Here is a 20,277-nt window from a genome sequence, read left to right as displayed (position 1 = left end):
GTTGGATTCAGTCTGTATCTCTCAGTCTCTGCTATGGTTTATGCGTGTTGGATTCAGTCTCTAACTCTCAGTCTCTGGTACAGTTTATGCGTGTTAGATTCAGTCTCTATCTCTCAGTCTCTGTACAGTTTATGCGTGTTAGATTCAGTCTCTATCTCTCAGTCTCTGTACAGTTTATGCGTGTTAGATTCAGTCTGTATCTCAGTCTCTGGTACGGTTTATGCGTGTTGGATTCAGTCTGTTTCTGTCAGTCTCTGGTACAGTTTATGCGTGTCGTATTCAGTCTGTATCTCTCAGTCTCTGCTACAGTTTATGCATGTTGTATTCAGACTGTATCTCTCAGTCTCTGGTACAGTTTATGCGTGTTGGATTCAGTCTGTATCTCTCAGTCACTGGTACGATTTATGCATGTTGGATTCAGTCTGTATCTCTCAGTCTCTGGTACAGTTTATGCGTGTTGGATTCAGTCTGTATCTGTCAGTATCTGGTACAGTTTATGCATGTTGGATTCAGTCTGTATCTCTCAGTCTCTGGTACAAATTATGCATGTTGGATTCAGTCTGTATCTCTCAGTCTCTGGTACGGTTTATGCCTGTTGGATTCAGTCTGTATCTCTCAGTCTCTGGTACAGTTTATGCATGTTGGATTCAGTCTGTATCTCTCAGTCTCTGGTACGGTTTATGTGTGTTGGATTCAGTCTGTATCTCTCAGTCTCTGGTACAGTTTATGCGTGTTGGATTCAGTCTGTATCTCTCAGTCTCTGGTACAGTTTATGCGTGTTGGATTCAGTCTTTATGTCTCAGTCTCTGGTACAGTTTATGTGTGTTGGATTCAGTCTGTATCTCTCAGTCTCTGGTACGGTTTCTGTGTGTTGGATTCAGTCTGTATCTCTCAGTCTCTGGTACGGTTTATGTGTGTTGGATTCAGTCTGTATCTCTCAGTCTCTGGTACGGTTTTTGTGTGTTGGATTCAGTCTGTATCTCTCAGTCTCTGGTACGGTTTTTGTGCGTTGGTTTCAGTCTGTATCTCTCAGTCTCTGGTACGGTTTTTGTGTGTTGGATTCAGTCTGTATCTCTCAGTCTCTGCGATGGTTTATGCCTGTTGGATTCAGTCTTTATCTGTGAGTCTCTGGTACAGTTTATGCGTGTTGGATTCAGTCTGTATCTCTCAGTCACTGGTACGGTTTATGCATGTTGGATTCAGTCTGTATCTCTCAGTCTCTGGTACGGTTTATGCATGTTGGATTCAGTCTGTATCTCTCAGTCTCTGGTACAGTTTATGCATGTTGGATTCAGTCTGTATCTCTCAGTCTCTGGTACAGTTTATGCATGTTGGATTCAGTCTGTATCTCTCAGTCTCTGGTACAAATTATGCATGTTGGATTCAGTCTGTATCTCTCAGTCTCTGGTACAGTTTATGCATGTTGGATTCAGTCTGTATCTCTCAGTCTCTGGTACAAATTATGCATGTTGGATTCAGTCTGTATCTCTCAGTCTCTGGTACAGTTTATGCATGTTGGATTCAGTCTGTATCTCTCAGTCTCTGGTACGGTTTATGCATGTTGGATTCAGTCTGTATCTCTCAGTCTCTGGTACAAATTATGCATGTTGGATTCAGTCTGTATCTCTCAGTCTCTGGTACAGTTTATGCATGTTGGATTCAGTCTGTATCTCTCAGTCTCTGGTACAAATTATGCATGTTGGATTCAGTCTGTATCTCTCAGTCTCTGGTACGGTTTATGCCTGTTGGATTCAGTCTGTATCTCTCAGTCTCTGGTACAGTTTATGCATGTTGGATTCAGTCTGTATCTCTCAGTCTCTGGTACGGTTTATGTGTGTTGGATTCAGTCTGTATCTCTCAGTCTCTGGTACAGTTTATGCTTGTTGGATTCAGTCTGTATCTCTCAGTCTCTGGTACAGTTTATGCATGTTGGATTCAGTCTTTATGTCTCAGTCTCTGGTACAGTTTATGTGTGTTGGATTCAGTCTGTATCTCTCAGTCTCTGGTACGGTTTCTGTGTGTTGGATTCAGTCTGTATCTCTCAGTCTCTGGTACGGTTTATGTGTGTTGGATTCAGTCTGTATCTCTCAGTCTCTGGTACAGTTTATGTGTGTTGGTTTCAGTCTGTATCTCTCAGTCTCTGGTACGGTTTTTGTGTGTTGGATTCAGTCTGTATCTCTCAGTCTCTGCGATGGTTTATGCCTGTTGGATTCAGTCTTTATCTGTGAGTCTCTGGTACGGTTTATGCATGTTGGATTCAGACTGTATCTCTCAGTCTCTGGTTAGGTTTATGCATGTTGGATTCAGTCTGTATCTCTCAGTCTCTGGTACGGATTATGCGTGTTGGATTCAGTCTGTATCTCTCAGTCTCTGGTACGGTTTATGTGTGTTGGATTCAGTCTTTATCTCTCAGTCTCTGGTACGGTTTATGCATGTCGTATTCAGTCTGTATCTCTCAGTCTCTGGTATGGTTTATGTGTGTTGGATTCAGTCTTTATGTCTCAGTCTCTGGTATGGTTTATGTGTGTTGGATTCACTCTTTATCTCTCAGTCTCTGGTACAGTTTATGTGTGTTGGATTCAGTCTTTATGTCTCAGTCTCTGGTATGGTTTATGTGTGTTGGATTCACTCTTTATCTCTCAGTCTCTGGTACAGTTTATGTGTGTTGGATTCAGTCTGTATCTCTCAGTCTCTGGTACGGTTTATGTGTGTTAGATTCAGTCTTTATCTCTCAGTCTCTGGTACGGTTTATGTGTGTTGGATTCAGTCTGTATCTCTCAGTCTCTGGTACGGTTTATGTGTGTTGGATTCAGTCTTTATCACTCAGTCTCTGGTACAGTTTATGTGTGTTGGTTTCAGTCTGTATCTCTCAGTCTCTGGTACGGTTTTTGTGTGTTGTATTCAGTCTGTATCTCTCAGTCTCTGCGATGGTTTATGTGTGTTGGATTCAGTCTGTATCTCTCAGTCTCTGGTACAGTTTATGCATGTTGTATTCAGACTGTATCTCTCAGTCTCTGCGATGGTTTATGTGTGTTGGATTCAGTCTGTATCTCTCAGTCTCTGGTACAGTTTATGCATGTTGTATTCAGACTGTATCTCTCAGTCTCTGGTACAGTTTATGCGTGTTGGATTCAGTCTGTATCTCTCAGTCTCTGGGACAGTTTATGCGTGTTGGATTCAGTCTGTATCTCTCAGTCTCTGGTACGGTTTATGCATGTCGTATTCAGTCTGTATCTCTCAGTCTCTGGTACAGTTTATGCATGTTGTATTCAGACTGTATCTCTCAGTCTCTGGTACGGTTTATGCGTGTTGGATTCAGTCTTTATCTCTCAGTCTCTGGTACGGTTTATGCATGTCGTATTCAGTCTGTATCTCTCAGTCTCTGGTACGGTTTTTGTGTGTTGGATTCAGTCTGTATCTCTCAGTCTCTGGTACGGTTTTTGTGCGTTGGTTTCAGTCTGTATCTCTCAGTCTCTGGTACGGTTTTTGTGTGTTGGATTCAGTCTGTATCTCTCAGTCTCTGCGATGGTTTATGCCTGTTGGATTCAGTCTTTATCTGTGAGTCTCTGGTACAGTTTATGCGTGTTGGATTCAGTCTGTATCTCTCAGTCTCTGGTACGGTTTATGCATGTTGGATTCAGTCTGTATCTCTCAGTCTCTGGTACAAATTATGCATGTTGGATTCAGTCTGTATCTCTCAGTCTCTGGTACAGTTTATGCATGTTGGATTCAGTCTGTATCTCTCAGTCTCTGGTACAAATTATGCATGTTGGATTCAGTCTGTATCTCTCAGTCTCTGGTACGGTTTATGCATGTTGGATTCAGTCTGTATCTCTCAGTCTCTGGTACAAATTATGCATGTTGGATTCAGTCTGTATCTCTCAGTCTCTGGTACAGTTTATGCATGTTGGATTCAGTCTGTATCTCTCAGTCTCTGGTACAAATTATGCATGTTGGATTCAGTCTGTATCTCTCAGTCTCTGGTACGGTTTATGCCTGTTGGATTCAGTCTGTAGCTCTCAGTCTCTGGTACAGTTTATGCATGTTGGATTCAGTCTGTATCTCTCAGTCTCTGGTACGGTTTATGTGTGTTGGATTCAGTCTGTATCTCTCAGTCTCTGGTACAGTTTATGCTTGTTGGATTCAGTCTGTATCTCTCAGTCTCTGGTACAGTTTATGCATGTTGGATTCAGTCTTTATGTCTCAGTCTCTGGTACAGTTTATGTGTGTTGGATTTAGTCTGTATCTCTCAGTCTCTGGTACGGTTTCTGTGTGTTGGATTCAGTCTGTATCTCTCAGTCTCTGGTACGGTTTATGTGTGTTGGATTCAGTCTGTATCTCTCAGTCTCTGGTACAGTTTATGTGTGTTGGTTTCAGTCTGTATCTCTCAGTCTCTGGTACGGTTTTTGTGTGTTGGATTCAGTCTGTATCTCTCAGTCTCTGCGATGGTTTATGCCTGTTGGATTCAGTCTTTATCTGTGAGTCTCTGGTACGGTTTATGCATGTTGGATTCAGACTGTATCTCTCAGTCTCTGGTTAGGTTTATGCATGTTGGATTCAGTCTGTATCTCTCAGTCTCTGGTACGGATTATGCGTGTTGGATTCAGTCTGTATCTCTCAGTCTCTGGTACGGTTTATGTGTGTTGGATTCAGTCTTTATCTCTCAGTCTCTGGTACGGTTTATGCATGTCGTATTCAGTCTGTATCTCTCAGTCTCTGGTATGGTTTATGTGTGTTGGATTCAGTCTTTATGTCTCAGTCTCTGGTATGGTTTATGTGTGTTGGATTCACTCTTTATCTCTCAGTCTCTGGTACAGTTTATGTGTGTTGGATTCAGTCTTTATGTCTCAGTCTCTGGTATGGTTTATGTGTGTTGGATTCACTCTTTATCTCTCAGTCTCTGGTACAGTTTATGTGTGTTGGATTCAGTCTGTATCTCTCAGTCTCTGGTACGGTTTATGTGTGTTAGATTCAGTCTTTATCTCTCAGTCTCTGGTACGGTTTATGTGTGTTGGATTCAGTCTGTATCTTTCAGTCTCTGGTACGGTTTATGTGTGTTGGATTCAGTCTTTATCACTCAGTCTCTGGTACAGTTTATGTGTGTTGGTTTCAGTCTGTATCTCTCAGTCTCTGGTACGGTTTTTGTGTGTTGTATTCAGTCTGTATCTCTCAGTCTCTGCGATGGTTTATGTGTGTTGGATTCAGTCTGTATCTCTCAGTCTCTGGTACAGTTTATGCATGTTGTATTCAGACTGTATCTCTCAGTCTCTGCGATGGTTTATGTGTGTTGGATTCAGTCTGTATCTCTCAGTCTCTGGTACAGTTTATGCATGTTGTATTCAGACTGTATCTCTCAGTCTCTGGTACAGTTTATGCGTGTTGGATTCAGTCTGTATCTCTCAGTCTCTGGGACAGTTTATGCGTGTTGGATTCAGTCTGTATCTCTCAGTCTCTGGTACGGTTTATGCATGTCGTATTCAGTCTGTATCTCTCAGTCTCTGGTACAGTTTATGCATGTTGTATTCAGACTGTATCTCTCAGTCTCTGGTACGGTTTATGCGTGTTGGATTCAGTCTTTATCTCTCAGTCTCTGGTACGGTTTATGCATGTCGTATTCAGTCTGTATCTCTCAGTCTCTGGTACAGTTTATGCATGTTGTATTCAGACTGTATCTCTCAGTCTCTGGTACAGTTTATGCATGTTGTATTCAGACTGTATCTCTCAGTCTCTGGTACAGTTTATGCGTGTTGGATTCAGTCTGTATCTCTCAGTCACTGGTACGATTTATGCATGTTGGATTCAGTCTGTATCTCTCAGTCTCTGGTACAGTTTATGCGTGTTGGATTCAGTCTGTATCCCTCAGTCTCTGGTACGGTTTATGTGTGTTGGATTCAGTCTGTATCTCTCAGTCTCTGGTACAGTTTATGCGTGTTGGATTCAGTCTTTATCTCTCAGTCTCTGGTACGGTTTATGCATGTTGTATTCAGACTGTATCTCTCAGTCTCTGGTACAGTTTATGCATGTTGTATTCAGACTGTATCTCTCAGTCTCTGGTACAGTTTATGCGTGTTGGATTCAGTCTGTATCTCTCAGTCACTGGTACGATTTATGCATGTTGGATTCAGTCTGTATCTCTCAGTCTCTGGTACAGTTTATGCATGTTGGATTCAGTCTGTATCTGTCAGTATCTGGTACAGTTTATGCATGTTGGATTCAGTCTGTATCTCTCAGTCTCTGGTACAGTTTATGCCTGTTGGATTCAGTCTGTATCTCTCAGTCTCTGGTACAGTTTATGCATGTTGGATTCAGTCTGTATCTCTCAGTCTCTGGTACGGTTTATGTGTGTTGGATTCAGTCTGTATCTCTCAGTCTCTGGTACAGTTTATGCGTGTTGCATTCAGTCTTTATCTCTCAGTCTCTGGTACGGTTTATGCATGTCGTATTCAGTCTGTATCTCTCAGTCTCTGGTACAGTTTATGCATGTTGTATTCAGACTGTATCTCTCAGTCTCTGGTACAGTTTATGCATGTTGTATTCAGACTGTATCTCTCAGTCTCTGGTACAGTTTATGCGTGTTGGATTCAGTCTGTATCTCTCAGTCACTGGTACGATTTATGCATGTTGGATTCAGTCTGTATCTCTCAGTCTCTGGTACGGTTTATGTGTGTTGGATTCAGTCTTTATCACTCAGTCTCTGGTACAGTTTATGTGTGTTGGTTTCAGTCTGTATCTCTCAGTCTCTGGTACGGTTTTTGTGTGTTGTATTCAGTCTGTATCTCTCAGTCTCTGCGATGGTTTATGTGTGTTGGATTCAGTCTGTATCTCTCAGTCTCTGGTACAGTTTATACGTGTTGGATTCAGTCTGTATCTGTCAGTATCTGGTACAGTTTATGCATGTTGGATTCAGTCTGTATCTCTCAGTCTCTGGTACAGTTTATGCCTGTTGGATTCAGTCTGTATCTCTCAGTCTCTGGTACAGTTTATGCATGTTGGATTCAGTCTGTATCTCTCAGTCTCTGGTACGGTTTATGTGTGTTGGATTCAGTCTGTATCTCTCAGTCTCTGGTACAGTTTATGCGTGTTGGATTCAGTCTTTATCTCTCAGTCTCTGGTACGGTTTATGCATGTGGTATTCAGACTGTATCTCTCAGTCTCTGGTACAGTTTATGCATGTTGTATTCAGACTGTATCTCTCAGTCTCTGGTACGGTTTCTGTGTGTTGGATTCAGTCTGTATCTCTCAGTCTCTGGTACGGTTTATGTGTGTTGGATTCAGTCTGTATCTCTCAGTCTCTGGTACAGTTTATGCGTGTTGGATTCAGTCTTTATGTCTCAGTCTCTGGTACAGTTTATGTGTGTTGGATTCAGTCTGTATCTCTCAGTCTCTGGTACGGTTTCTGTGTGTTGGATTCAGTCTGTATCTCTCAGTCTCTGGTACGGTTTATGTGTGTTGGATTCAGTCTGTATCTCTCAGTCTCTGGTACAGTTTATGTGTGTTGGATTCAGTCTGTATCTCTCAGTCTCTGGTACGGTTTATGTGTGTTAGATTCAGTCTTTATCTCTCAGTCTCTGGTACGGTTTATGTGTGTTGGATTCAGTCTGTATCTCTCAGTCTCTGGTACGGTTTATGTGTGTTGGATTCAGTCTTTATCACTCAGTCTCTGGTACAGTTTATGTGTGTTGGTTTCAGTCTGTATCTCTCAGTCTCTGGTACGGTTTTTGTGTGTTGTATTCAGTCTGTATCTCTCAGTCTCTGCGATGGTTTATGTGTGTTGGATTCAGTCTGTATCTCTCAGTCTCTGGTACAGTTTATGCATGTTGTATTCAGACTGTATCTCTCAGTCTCTGCGATGGTTTATGTGTGTTGGATTCAGTCTGTATCTCTCAGTCTCTGGTACAGTTTATGCATGTTGTATTCAGACTGTATCTCTCAGTCTCTGGTACGGTTTATGCATGTCGTATTCAGTCTGTATCTCTCAGTCTCTGGTACAGTTTATGCATGTTGTATTCAGACTGTATCTCTCAGTCTCTGGTACGGTTTATGCGTGTTGGATTCAGTCTTTATCTCTCAGTCTCTGGTACGGTTTATGCATGTCGTATTCAGTCTGTATCTCTCAGTCTCTGGTACAGTTTATGCATGTTGTATTCAGACTGTATCTCTCAGTCTCTGGTACAGTTTATGCATGTTGTATTCAGACTGTATCTCTCAGTCTCTGGTACAGTTTATGCGTGTTGGATTCAGTCTGTATCTCTCAGTCACTGGTACGATTTATGCATGTTGGATTCAGTCTGTATCTCTCAGTCTCTGGTACAGTTTATGCGTGTTGGATTCAGTCTGTATCTGTCAGTATCTGGTACAGTTTATGCATGTTGGATTCAGTCTGTATCTCTCAGTCTCTGGTACAGTTTATGCCTGTTGGATTCAGTCTGTATCTCTCAGTCTCTGGTACAGTTTATGCATGTTGGATTCAGTCTGTATCCCTCAGTCTCTGGTACGGTTTATGTGTGTTGGATTCAGTCTGTATCTCTCAGTCTCTGGTACAGTTTATGCGTGTTGGATTCAGTCTTTATCTCTCAGTCTCTGGTACGGTTTATGCATGTTGTATTCAGACTGTATCTCTCAGTCTCTGGTACAGTTTATGCATGTTGTATTCAGACTGTATCTCTCAGTCTCTGGTACGGTTTATGCATGTTGTATTCAGTCTGTATCTCTCAGTCTCTGGTACAGTTTATGCATGTTGTATTCAGACTGTATCTCTCAGTCTCTGGTAAAGTTTATGCATGTTGTATTCAGACTGTATCTCTCAGTCTCTGGTACAGTTTATGCGTGTTGGATTCAGTCTGTATCTCTCAGTCACTGGTACGATTTATGCATGTTGGATTCAGTCTGTATCTCTCAGTCTCTGGTACAGTTTATGCGTGTTGGATTCAGTCTGTATCTGTCAGTATCTGGTACAGTTTATGCATGTTGGATTCAGTCTGTATCTCTCAGTCTCTGGTACAGTTTATGCCTGTTGGATTCAGTCTGTATCTCTCAGTCTCTGGTACAGTTTATGCATGTTGGATTCAGTCTGTATCCCTCAGTCTCTGGTACGGTTTATGTGTGTTGGATTCAGTCTGTATCTCTCAGTCTCTGGTACAGTTTATGCGTGTTGGATTCAGTCTTTATCTCTCAGTCTCTGGTACGGTTTATGCATGTTGTATTCAGACTGTATCTCTCAGTCTCTGGTACAGTTTATGCATGTTGTATTCAGACTGTATCTCTCAGTCTCTGGTACAGTTTATGCGTGTTGGATTCAGTCTGTATCTCTCAGTCACTGGTACGATTTATGCATGTTGGATTCAGTCTGTATCTCTCAGTCTCTGGTACAGTTTATGCATGTTGGATTCAGTCTGTATCTGTCAGTATCTGGTACAGTTTATGCATGTTGGATTCAGTCTGTATCTCTCAGTCTCTGGTACAGTTTATGCCTGTTGGATTCAGTCTGTATCTCTCAGTCTCTGGTACAGTTTATGCATGTTGGATTCAGTCTGTATCTCTCAGTCTCTGGTACGGTTTATGTGTGTTGGATTCAGTCTGTATCTCTCAGTCTCTGGTACAGTTTATGCGTGTTGCATTCAGTCTTTATCTCTCAGTCTCTGGTACGGTTTATGCATGTCGTATTCAGTCTGTATCTCTCAGTCTCTGGTACAGTTTATGCATGTTGTATTCAGACTGTATCTCTCAGTCTCTGGTACAGTTTATGCATGTTGTATTCAGACTGTATCTCTCAGTCTCTGGTACAGTTTATGCGTGTTGGATTCAGTCTGTATCTCTCAGTCACTGGTACGATTTATGCATGTTGGATTCAGTCTGTATCTCTCAGTCTCTGGTACGGTTTATGTGTGTTGGATTCAGTCTTTATCACTCAGTCTCTGGTACAGTTTATGTGTGTTGGTTTCAGTCTGTATCTCTCAGTCTCTGGTACGGTTTTTGTGTGTTGTATTCAGTCTGTATCTCTCAGTCTCTGCGATGGTTTATGTGTGTTGGATTCAGTCTGTATCTCTCAGTCTCTGGTACAGTTTATACGTGTTGGATTCAGTCTGTATCTGTCAGTATCTGGTACAGTTTATGCATGTTGGATTCAGTCTGTATCTCTCAGTCTCTGGTACTGTTTATGCCTGTTGGATTCAGTCTGTATCTCTCAGTCTCTGGTACAGTTTATGCATGTTGGATTCAGTCTGTATCTCTCAGTCTCTGGTACGGTTTATGTGTGTTGGATTCAGTCTGTATCTCTCAGTCTCTGGTACAGTTTATGCGTGTTGGATTCAGTCTTTATCTCTCAGTCTCTGGTACGGTTTATGCATGTGGTATTCAGACTGTATCTCTCAGTCTCTGGTACAGTTTATGCATGTTGTATTCAGACTGTATCTCTCAGTCTCTGGTACGGTTTCTGTGTGTTGGATTCAGTCTGTATCTCTCAGTCTCTGGTACGGTTTATGTGTGTTGGATTCAGTCTGTATCTCTCAGTCTCTGGTACAGTTTATGCGTGTTGGATTCAGTCTTTATGTCTCAGTCTCTGGTACAGTTTATGTGTGTTGGATTCAGTCTGTATCTCTCAGTCTCTGGTACGGTTTCTGTGTGTTGGATTCAGTCTGTATCTCTCAGTCTCTGGTACGGTTTATGTGTGTTGGATTCAGTCTGTATCTCTCAGTCTCTGGTACGGTTTTTTTGTGTTGGATTCAGTCTGTATCTCTCAGTCTCTGGTACAGTTTATGCGTGTTGGATTCAGTCTTTATGTCTCAGTCTCTGGTACAGTTTATGTGTGTTGGATTCAGTCTGTATCTCTCAGTCTCTGGTACGGTTTCTGTGTGTTGGATTCAGTCTGTATCTCTCAGTCTCTGGTACGGTTTATGTGTGTTGGATTCAGTCTGTATCTCTCAGTCTCTGGTACGGTTTTTGTGTGTTGGATTCAGTCTGTATCTCTCAGTCTCTGGTACGGTTTTTGTGCGTTGGTTTCAGTCTGTATCTCTCAGTCTCTGGTAGGGTTTTTGTGTGTTGGATTCAGTCTGTATCTCTCAGTCTCTGCGATGGTTTATGCCTGTTGGATTCAGTCTTTATCTGTGAGTCTCTGGTACAGTTTATGCGTGTTGGATTCAGTCTGTATCTCTCAGTCTCTGGTACGGTTTATGCATGTTGGATTCAGTCTGTATCTCTCAGTCTCTGGTACGGTTTATGCATGTTGGATTCAGTCTGTATCTCTCAGTCTCTGGTACAGTTTATGCATGTTGGATTCAGTCTGTATCTCTCAGTCTCTGGTACAAATTATGCATGTTGGATTCAGTCTGTATCTCTCAGTCTCTGGTACAAATTATGCATGTTGGATTCAGTCTGTATCTCTCAGTCTCTGGTACAGTTTATGCATGTTGGATTCAGTCTGTATCTCTCAGTCTCTGGTACAAATTATGCATGTTGGATTCAGTCTGTATCTCTCAGTCTCTGGTACAGTTTATGCATGTTGGATTCAGTCTGTATCTCTCAGTCTCTGGTACGGTTTATGCATGTTGGATTCAGTCTGTATCTCTCAGTCTCTGGTACAAATTATGCATGTTGGATTCAGTCTGTATCTCTCAGTCTCTGGTACAGTTTATGCATGTTGGATTCAGTCTGTATCTCTCAGTCTCTGGTACAAATTATGCATGTTGGATTCAGTCTGTATCTCTCAGTCTCTGGTACGGTTTATGCCTGTTGGATTCAGTCTGTATCTCTCAGTCTCTGGTACAGTTTATGCATGTTGGATTCAGTCTGTATCTCTCAGTCTCTGGTACGGTTTATGTGTGTTGGATTCAGTCTGTATCTCTCAGTCTCTGGTACAGTTTATGCTTGTTGGATTCAGTCTGTATCTCTCAGTCTCTGGTACAGTTTATGCATGTTGGATTCAGTCTTTATGTCTCAGTCTCTGGTACAGTTTATGTGTGTTGGATTCAGTCTGTATCTCTCAGTCTCTGGTACGGTTTCTGTGTGTTGGATTCAGTCTGTATCTCTCAGTCTCTGGTACGGTTTATGTGTGTTGGATTCAGTCTGTATCTCTCAGTCTCTGGTACAGTTTATGTGTGTTGGTTTCAGTCTGTATCTCTCAGTCTCTGGTACGGTTTTTGTGTGTTGGATTCAGTCTGTATCTCTCAGTCTCTGCGATGGTTTATGCCTGTTGGATTCAGTCTTTATCTGTGAGTCTCTGGTACGGTTTATGCATGTTGGATTCAGACTGTATCTCTCAGTCTCTGGTTAGGTTTATGCATGTTGGATTCAGTCTGTATCTCTCAGTCTCTGGTACGGATTATGCGTGTTGGATTCAGTCTGTATCTCTCAGTCTCTGGTACGGTTTATGCGTGTTGGATTCAGTCTTTATCTCTCAGTCTCTGGTACGGTTTATGCATGTCGTATTCAGTCTGTATCTCTCAGTCTCTGGTATGGTTTATGTGTGTTGGATTCAGTCTTTATGTCTCAGTCTCTGGTATGGTTTATGTGTGTTGGATTCACTCTTTATCTCTCAGTCTCTGGTACAGTTTATGTGTGTTGGATTCAGTCTTTATGTCTCAGTCTCTGGTATGGTTTATGTGTGTTGGATTCACTCTTTATCTCTCAGTCTCTGGTACAGTTTATGTGTGTTGGATTCAGTCTGTATCTCTCAGTCTCTGGTACGGTTTATGTGTGTTAGATTCAGTCTTTATCTCTCAGTCTCTGGTACGGTTTATGTGTGTCGGATTCAGTCTGTATCTCTCAGTCTCTGGTACGGTTTATGTGTGTTGGATTCAGTCTTTATCACTCAGTCTCTGGTACAGTTTATGTGTGTTGGTTTCAGTCTGTATCTCTCAGTCTCTGGTACGGTTTTTGTGTGTTGTATTCAGTCTGTATCTCTCAGTCTCTGCGATGGTTTATGTGTGTTGGATTCAGTCTGTATCTCTCAGTCTCTGGTACAGTTTATGCATGTTGTATTCAGACTGTATCTCTCAGTCTCTGCGATGGTTTATGTGTGTTGGATTCAGTCTGTATCTCTCAGTCTCTGGAACAGTTTATGCATGTTGTATTCAGACTGTATCTCTCAGTCTCTGGTACAGTTTATGCGTGTTGGATTCAGTCTGTATCTCTCAGTCTCTGGTACGGTTTATGCATGTCGTATTCAGTCTGTATCTCTCAGTCTCTGGTACAGTTTATGCATGTTGTATTCAGACTGTATCTCTCAGTCTCTGGTACGGTTTATGCGTGTTGGATTCAGTCTTTATCTCTCAGTCTCTGGTACGGTTTATGCATGTCGTATTCAGTCTGTATCTCTCAGTCTCTGGTACAGTTTATGCATGTTGTATTCAGACTGTATCTCTCAGTCTCTGGTACAGTTTATGCATGTTGTATTCAGACTGTATCTCTCAGTCTCTGGTACAGTTTATGCATGTTGGATTCAGTCTGTATCTCTCAGTCACTGGTACGATTTATGCATGTTGGATTCAGTCTGTATCTCTCAGTCTCTGGTACAGTTTATGCGTGTTGGATTCAGTCTGTATCTGTCAGTATCTGGTACAGTTTATGCATGTTGGATTCAGTCTGTATCTCTCAGTCTCTGGTACAGTTTATGCCTGTTGGATTCAGTCTGTATCTCTCAGTCTCTGGTACAGTTTATGCATGTTGGATTCAGTCTGTATCTCTCAGTCTCTGGTACGGTTTATGTGTGTTGGATTCAGTCTGTATCTCTCAGTCTCTGGTACAGTTTATGCGTGTTGGATTCAGTCTTTATCTCTCAGTCTCTGGTACGGTTTATGCATGTTGTATTCAGACTGTATCTCTCAGTCTCTGGTACAGTTTATGCATGTTGTATTCAGACTGTATCTCTCAGTCTCTGGTACAGTTTATGCGTGTTGGATTCAGTCTGTATCTCTCAGTCACTGGTACGATTTATGCATGTTGGATTCAGTCTGTATCTCTCAGTCTCTGGTACAGTTTATGCGTGTTGGATTCAGTCTTTATCTCTCAGTCTCTGGTACGGTTTATGCATGTCGTATTCAGTCTGTATCTCTCAGTCTCTGGTACAGTTTATGCATGTTGTATTCAGACTGTATCTCTCAGTCTCTGGTACAGTTTATGCATGTTGTATTCAGACTGTATCTCTCAGTCTCTGGTACAGTTTATGCGTGTTGGATTCAGTCTGTATCTCTCAGTCACTGGTACGATTTATGCATGTTGGATTCAGTCTGTATCTCTCAGTCTCTGGTACGGTTTATGTGTGTTGGATTCAGTCTGTATCTCTCAGTCTCTGGTACGGTTTATGTGTGTTGGATTCAGTCTTTATCACTCAGTCTCTGGTACAGTTTATGTGTGTTGGTTTCAGTCTGTATCTCTCAGTCTCTGGTACGGTTTTTGTGTGTTGTATTCAGTCTGTATCTCTCAGTCTCTGCGATGGTTTATGTGTGTTGGATTCAGTCTGTATCTCTCAGTCTCTGGTACAGTTTATACGTGTTGGATTCAGTCTGTATCTGTCAGTATCTGGTACAGTTTATGCATGTTGGATTCAGTCTGTATCTCTCAGTCTCTGGTACAGTTTATGCCTGTTGGATTCAGTCTGTATCTCTCAGTCTCTGGTACAGTTTATGCATGTTGGATTCAGTCTGTATCTCTCAGTCTCTGGTACGGTTTATGTGTGTTGGATTCAGTCTGTATCTCTCAGTCTCTGGTACAGTTTATGCGTGTTGGATTCAGTCTTTATCTCTCAGTCTCTGGTACGGTTTATGCATGTGGTATTCAGACTGTATCTCTCAGTCTCTGGTACAGTTTATGCATGTTGTATTCAGACTGTATCTCTCAGTCTCTGGTACAGTTTATGCGTGTTGGATTCAGTCTGTATCTCTCAGTCACTGGTACGATTTATGCATGTTGGATTCAGTCTGTATCTCTCAGTCTCTGGTACAGTTTATGCGTGTTGGATTCAGTCTGTATCTGTCAGTATCTGGTACAGTTTATGCATGTTGGATTCAGTCTGTATCTCTCAGTCTCTGGTACAGTTTATGCCTGTTGGATTCAGTCTGTATCTCTCAGTCTCTGGTACAGTTTATGCATGTTGGATTCAGTCTGTATCTCTCAGTCTCTGGTACGGTTTATGTGTGTTGGATTCAGTCTGTATCTCTCAGTCTCTGGTACAGTTTATGCGTGTTGGATTCAGTCTTTATCTCTCAGTCTCTGGTACGGTTTATGCATGTCGTATTCAGTCTGTATCTCTCAGTCTCTGGTACAGTTTATGCATGTTGTATTCAGACTGTATCTCTCAGTCTCTGGTACAGTTTATGCATGTTGTATTCAGACTGTATCTCTCAGTCTCTGGTACAGTTTATGCGTGTTGGATTCAGTCTGTATCTCTCAGTCACTGGTACGATTTATGCATGTTGGATTCAGTCTGTATCTCTCAGTCTCTGGTACAGTTTATGCGTGTTGGATTCAGTCTGTATCTGTCAGTATCTGGTACAGTTTATGCATGTTGGATTCAGTCTGTATCTCTCAGTCTCTGGTACAAATTATGCATGTTGGATTCAGTCTGTATCTCTCAGTCTCTGGTACGGTTTATGCCTGTTGGATTCAGTCTGTATCTCTCAGTCTCTGGTACAGTTTATGCATGTTGGATTCAGTCTGTATCTCTCAGTCTCTGGTACAGTTTATGCGTGTTGGATTCAGTCTTTATGTCTCAGTCTCTGGTACAGTTTATGTGTGTTGGATTCAGTCTGTATCTCTCAGTCTCTGGTACGGTTTCTGTGTGTTGGATTCAGTCTGTATCTCTCAGTCTCTGGTACGGTTTATGTGTGTTGGATTCAGTCTGTATCTCTCAGTCTCTGGTACGGTTTTTGTGTGTTGGATTCAGTCTGTATCTCTCAGTCTCTGGTACGGTTTTTGTGCGTTGGTTTCAGTCTGTATCTCTCAGTCTCTGGTACGGTTTTTGTGTGTTGGATTCAGTCTGTATCTCTCAGTCTCTGCGATGGTTTATGCCTGTTGGATTCAGTCTTTATCTGTGAGTCTCTGGTACAGTTTATGCGTGTTGGATTCAGTCTGTATCTCTCAGTCTCTGGTACGGTTTATGCATGTTGGATTCAGTCTGTATCTCTCAGTCTCTGGTACGGTTTATGCATGTTGGATTCAGTCTGTATCTCTCAGTCTCTGGTACAGTTTATGCATGTTGGATTCAGTCTGTATCTCTCAGTCTCTGGTACAAATTATGCATGTTGGATTCAGTCTGTATCTCTCAGTCTCTGGTACAGTTTATGCATGTTGGATTCAGTCTGTATCTCTCAGTCTCTGGTACAAATTATGCATGTTGGATTCAGTCTGTATCTCTCAGTCTCTGGTACAGTTTATGCATGTTGGATTCAGTCTGTATCTCTCAGTCTCTGGTACAAATTATGCATGTTGGATTCAGTCTGTATCTCTCAGTCTCTGGTACAGTTTATGCATGTTGGATTCAGTCTGTATCTCTCAGTCTCTGGTACGGTTTATGCATGTTGGATTCAGTCTTTATCTCTCAGTCTCTGGTACAAATTATGCATGTTGGATTCAGTCTGTATCTCTCAGTCTCTGGTACAGTTTATGCATGTTGGATTCAGTCTGTATCTCTCAGTCTCTGGTACAAATTATGCATGTTGGATTCAGTCTGTATCTCTCAGTCTCTGGTACGGTTTATGTGTGTTGGATTCAGTCTGTATCTCTCAGTCTCTGGTACAGTTTATGCTTGTTGGATTCAGTCTGTATCTCTCAGTCTCTGGTACAGTTTATGCATGTTGGATTCAGTCTTTATGTCTCAGTCTCTGGTACAGTTTATGTGTGTTGGATTCAGTCTGTATCTCTCAGTCTCTGGTACGGTTTCTGTGTGTTGGATTCAGTCTGTATCTCTCAGTCTCTGGTACGGTTTATGTGTGTTGGATTCAGTCTGTATCTCTCAGTCTCTGGTACAGTTTATGTGTGTTGGTTTCAGTCTGTATCTCTCAGTCTCTGGTACGGTTTTTGTGTGTTGGATTCAGTCTGTATCTCTCAGTCTCTGCGATGGTTTATGCCTGTTGGATTCAGTCGTTATCTGTGAGTCTCTGGTACGGTTTATGCATGTTGGATTCAGACTGTATCTCTCAGTCTCTGGTTAGGTTTATGCATGTTGGATTCGGTCTGTACCTCTCAGTCTCTGGTACGGATTATGCGTGTTGGATTCAGTCTGTATCTCTCAGTCTCTGGTACGGTTTATGCGTGTTGGATTCAGTCTTTATCTCTCAGTCTCTGGTACGGTTTATGCATGTCGTATTCAGTCTGTATCTCTCAGTCTCTGGTATGGTTTATGTGTGTTGGATTCAGTCTTTATGTCTCAGTCTCTGGTATGGTTTATGTGTGTTGGATTCACTCTTTATCTCTCAGTCTCTGGTACAGTTTATGCATGTTGGATTCAGTCTGTATCTCTCAGTCTCTGGTACAAATTATGCATGTTGGATTCAGTCTGTATCTCTCAGTCTCTGGTACAGTTTATGCATGTTGGATTCAGTCTGTATCTCTCAGTCTCTGGTACAAATTATGCATGTTGGATTCAGTCTGTATCTCTCAGTCTCTGGTACAGTTTATGCATGTTGGATTCAGTCTGTATCTCTCAGTCTCTGGTACAAATTATGCATGTTGGATTCAGTCTGGATCTCTCAGTCTCTGGTACAGTTTATGCATGTTGGATTCAGTCTGTATCTCTCAGTCTCTGGTACGGTTTATGCATGTTGGATTCAGTCTGTATCTCTCAGTCTCTGGTACAAATTATGCATGTTGGATTCAGTCTGTATCTCTCAGTCTCTGGTACAGTTTATGCATGTTGGATTCAGTCTGTATCTCTCAGTCTCTGGTACAAATTATGCATGTTGGATTCAGTCTGTATCTCTCAGTCTCTGGTACGGTTTATGCCTGTTGGATTCAGTCTGTATCTCTCAGTCTCTGGTACAGTTTATGCATGTTGGATTCAGTCTGTATCTCTCAGTCTCTGGTACAGTTTATGCTTGTTGGATTCAGTCTGTATCTCTCAGTCTCTGGTACAGTTTATGCATGTTGGATTCAGTCTTTATGTCTCAGTCTCTGGTACAGTTTATGTGTGTTGGATTCAGTCTGTATCTCTCAGTCTCTGGTACGGTTTCTGTGTGTTGGATTCAGTCTGTATCTCTCAGTCTCTGGTACGGTTTATGTGTGTTGGATTCAGTCTGTATCTCTCAGTCTCTGGTACAGTTTATGTGTGTTGGTTTCAGTCTGTATCTCTCAGTCTCTGGTACGGTTTTTGTGTGTTGGATTCAGTCTGTATCTCTCAGTCTCTGCGATGGTTTATGCCTGTTGGATTCAGTCTTTATCTGTGAGTCTCTGGTACGGTTTATGCATGTTGGATTCAGACTGTATCTCTCAGTCTCTGGTTAGGTTTATGCATGTTGGATTCAGTCTGTATCTCTCAGTCTCTGGTACGGATTATGCGTGTTGGATTCAGTCTGTATCTCTCAGTCTCTGGTACGGTTTATGCGTGTTGGATTCAGTCTTTATCTCTCAGTCTCTGGTACGGTTTATGCATGTCGTATTCAGTCTGTATCTCTCAGTCTCTGGTATGGTTTATGTGTGTTGGATTCAGTCTTTATGTCTCAGTCTCTGGTATGGTTTATGTGTGTTGGATTCACTCTTTATCTCTCAGTCTCTGGTACAGTTTATGTGTGTTGGATTCAGTCTTTATGTCTCAGTCTCTGGTATGGTTTATGTGTGTTGGATTCACTCTTTATCTCTCAGTCTCTGGTACAGTTTATGTGTGTTGGATTCAGTCTGTATCTCTCAGTCTCTGGTACGGTTTATGTGTGTTAGATTCAGTCTTTATCTCTCAGTCTCTGGTACGGTTTATGTGTGTTGGATTCAGTCTTTATGTCTCAGTCTCTGGTATGGTTTATGTGTGTTGGATTCAGTCTGTATCTCTCAGTCTCTGGTACAGTTTATGCGTGTTGGATTCAGTCTTTATCTCTCAGTCTCTGGTACGGTTTATGCATGTTGTATTCAGACTGTATCTCTCAGTCTCTGGTACAGTTTATGCATGTTGTATTCAGACTGTATCTCTCAGTCTCTGGTACAGTTTATGCGTGTTGGATTCAGTCTGTATCTCTCAGTCACTGGTACGATTTATGCATGTTGGATTCAGTCTGTATCTCTCAGTCTCTGGTACAGTTTATGCGTGTTGGATTCAGTCTGTATCTGTCAGTATCTGGTACAGTTTATGCATGTTGGATTCAGTCTGTATCTCTCAGTCTCTGGTACAGTTTATGCCTTTTGGATTCAGTCTGTATCTCTCAGTCTCTGGTACAGTTTATGCATGTTGGATTCAGTCTGTATCTCTCAGTCTCTGGTACGGTTTATGTGTGTTGGATTCAGTCTGTATCTCTCAGTCTCTGGTACAGTTTATGCGTGTTGGATTCAGTCTTTATCTCTCAGTCTCTGGTACGGTTTATGCATGTCGTATTCAGTCTGTATCTCTCAGTCTCTGGTACAGTTTATGCATGTTGTATTCAGACTGTATCTCTCAGTCTCTGGTACAGTTTATGCATTTTGTATTCAGACTGTATCTCTCAGTCTCTGGTACAGTTTATGCGTGTTGGATTCAGTCTGTATCTCTCAGTCACTGGTACGATTTATGCATGTTGGATTCAGTCTGTATCTCTCAGTCTCTGGTACGGTTTATGTGTGTTGGATTCAGTCTGTATCTCTCAGTCTCTGGTACGGTTTATGTGTGTTGGATTCAGTCTTTATCACTCAGTCTCTGGTACAGTTTATGTGTGTTGGTTTCAGTCTGTATCTCTCAGTCTCTGGTACGGTTTTTGTGTGTTGTATTCAGTCTGTATCTCTCAGTCTCTGCGATGGTTTATGTGTGTTGGATTCAGTCTGTATCTCTCAGTCTCTGGTACAGTTTATACGTGTTGGATTCAGTCTGTATCTGTCAGTATCTGGTACAGTTTATGCATGTTGGATTCAGTCTGTATCTCTCAGTCTCTGGTACAGTTTATGCCTGTTGGATTCAGTCTGTATCTCTCAGTCTCTGGTACAGTTTATGCATGTTGGATTCAGTCTGTATCTCTCAGTCTCTGGTACGGTTTATGTGTGTTGGATTCAGTCTGTATCTCTCAGTCTCTGGTACAGTTTATGCGTGTTGGATTCAGTCTTTATCTCTCAGTCTCTGGTACGGTTTATGCATGTGGTATTCAGACTGTATCTCTCAGTCTCTGGTACAGTTTA

This window comes from Heterodontus francisci, unplaced genomic scaffold (assembly GCF_036365525.1).
Source record: "Heterodontus francisci isolate sHetFra1 unplaced genomic scaffold, sHetFra1.hap1 HAP1_SCAFFOLD_632, whole genome shotgun sequence".
Lineage (NCBI taxonomy): Eukaryota > Metazoa > Chordata > Chondrichthyes > Heterodontiformes > Heterodontidae > Heterodontus > Heterodontus francisci.
Note: the sequence above shows the minus strand (reverse complement) of the source record.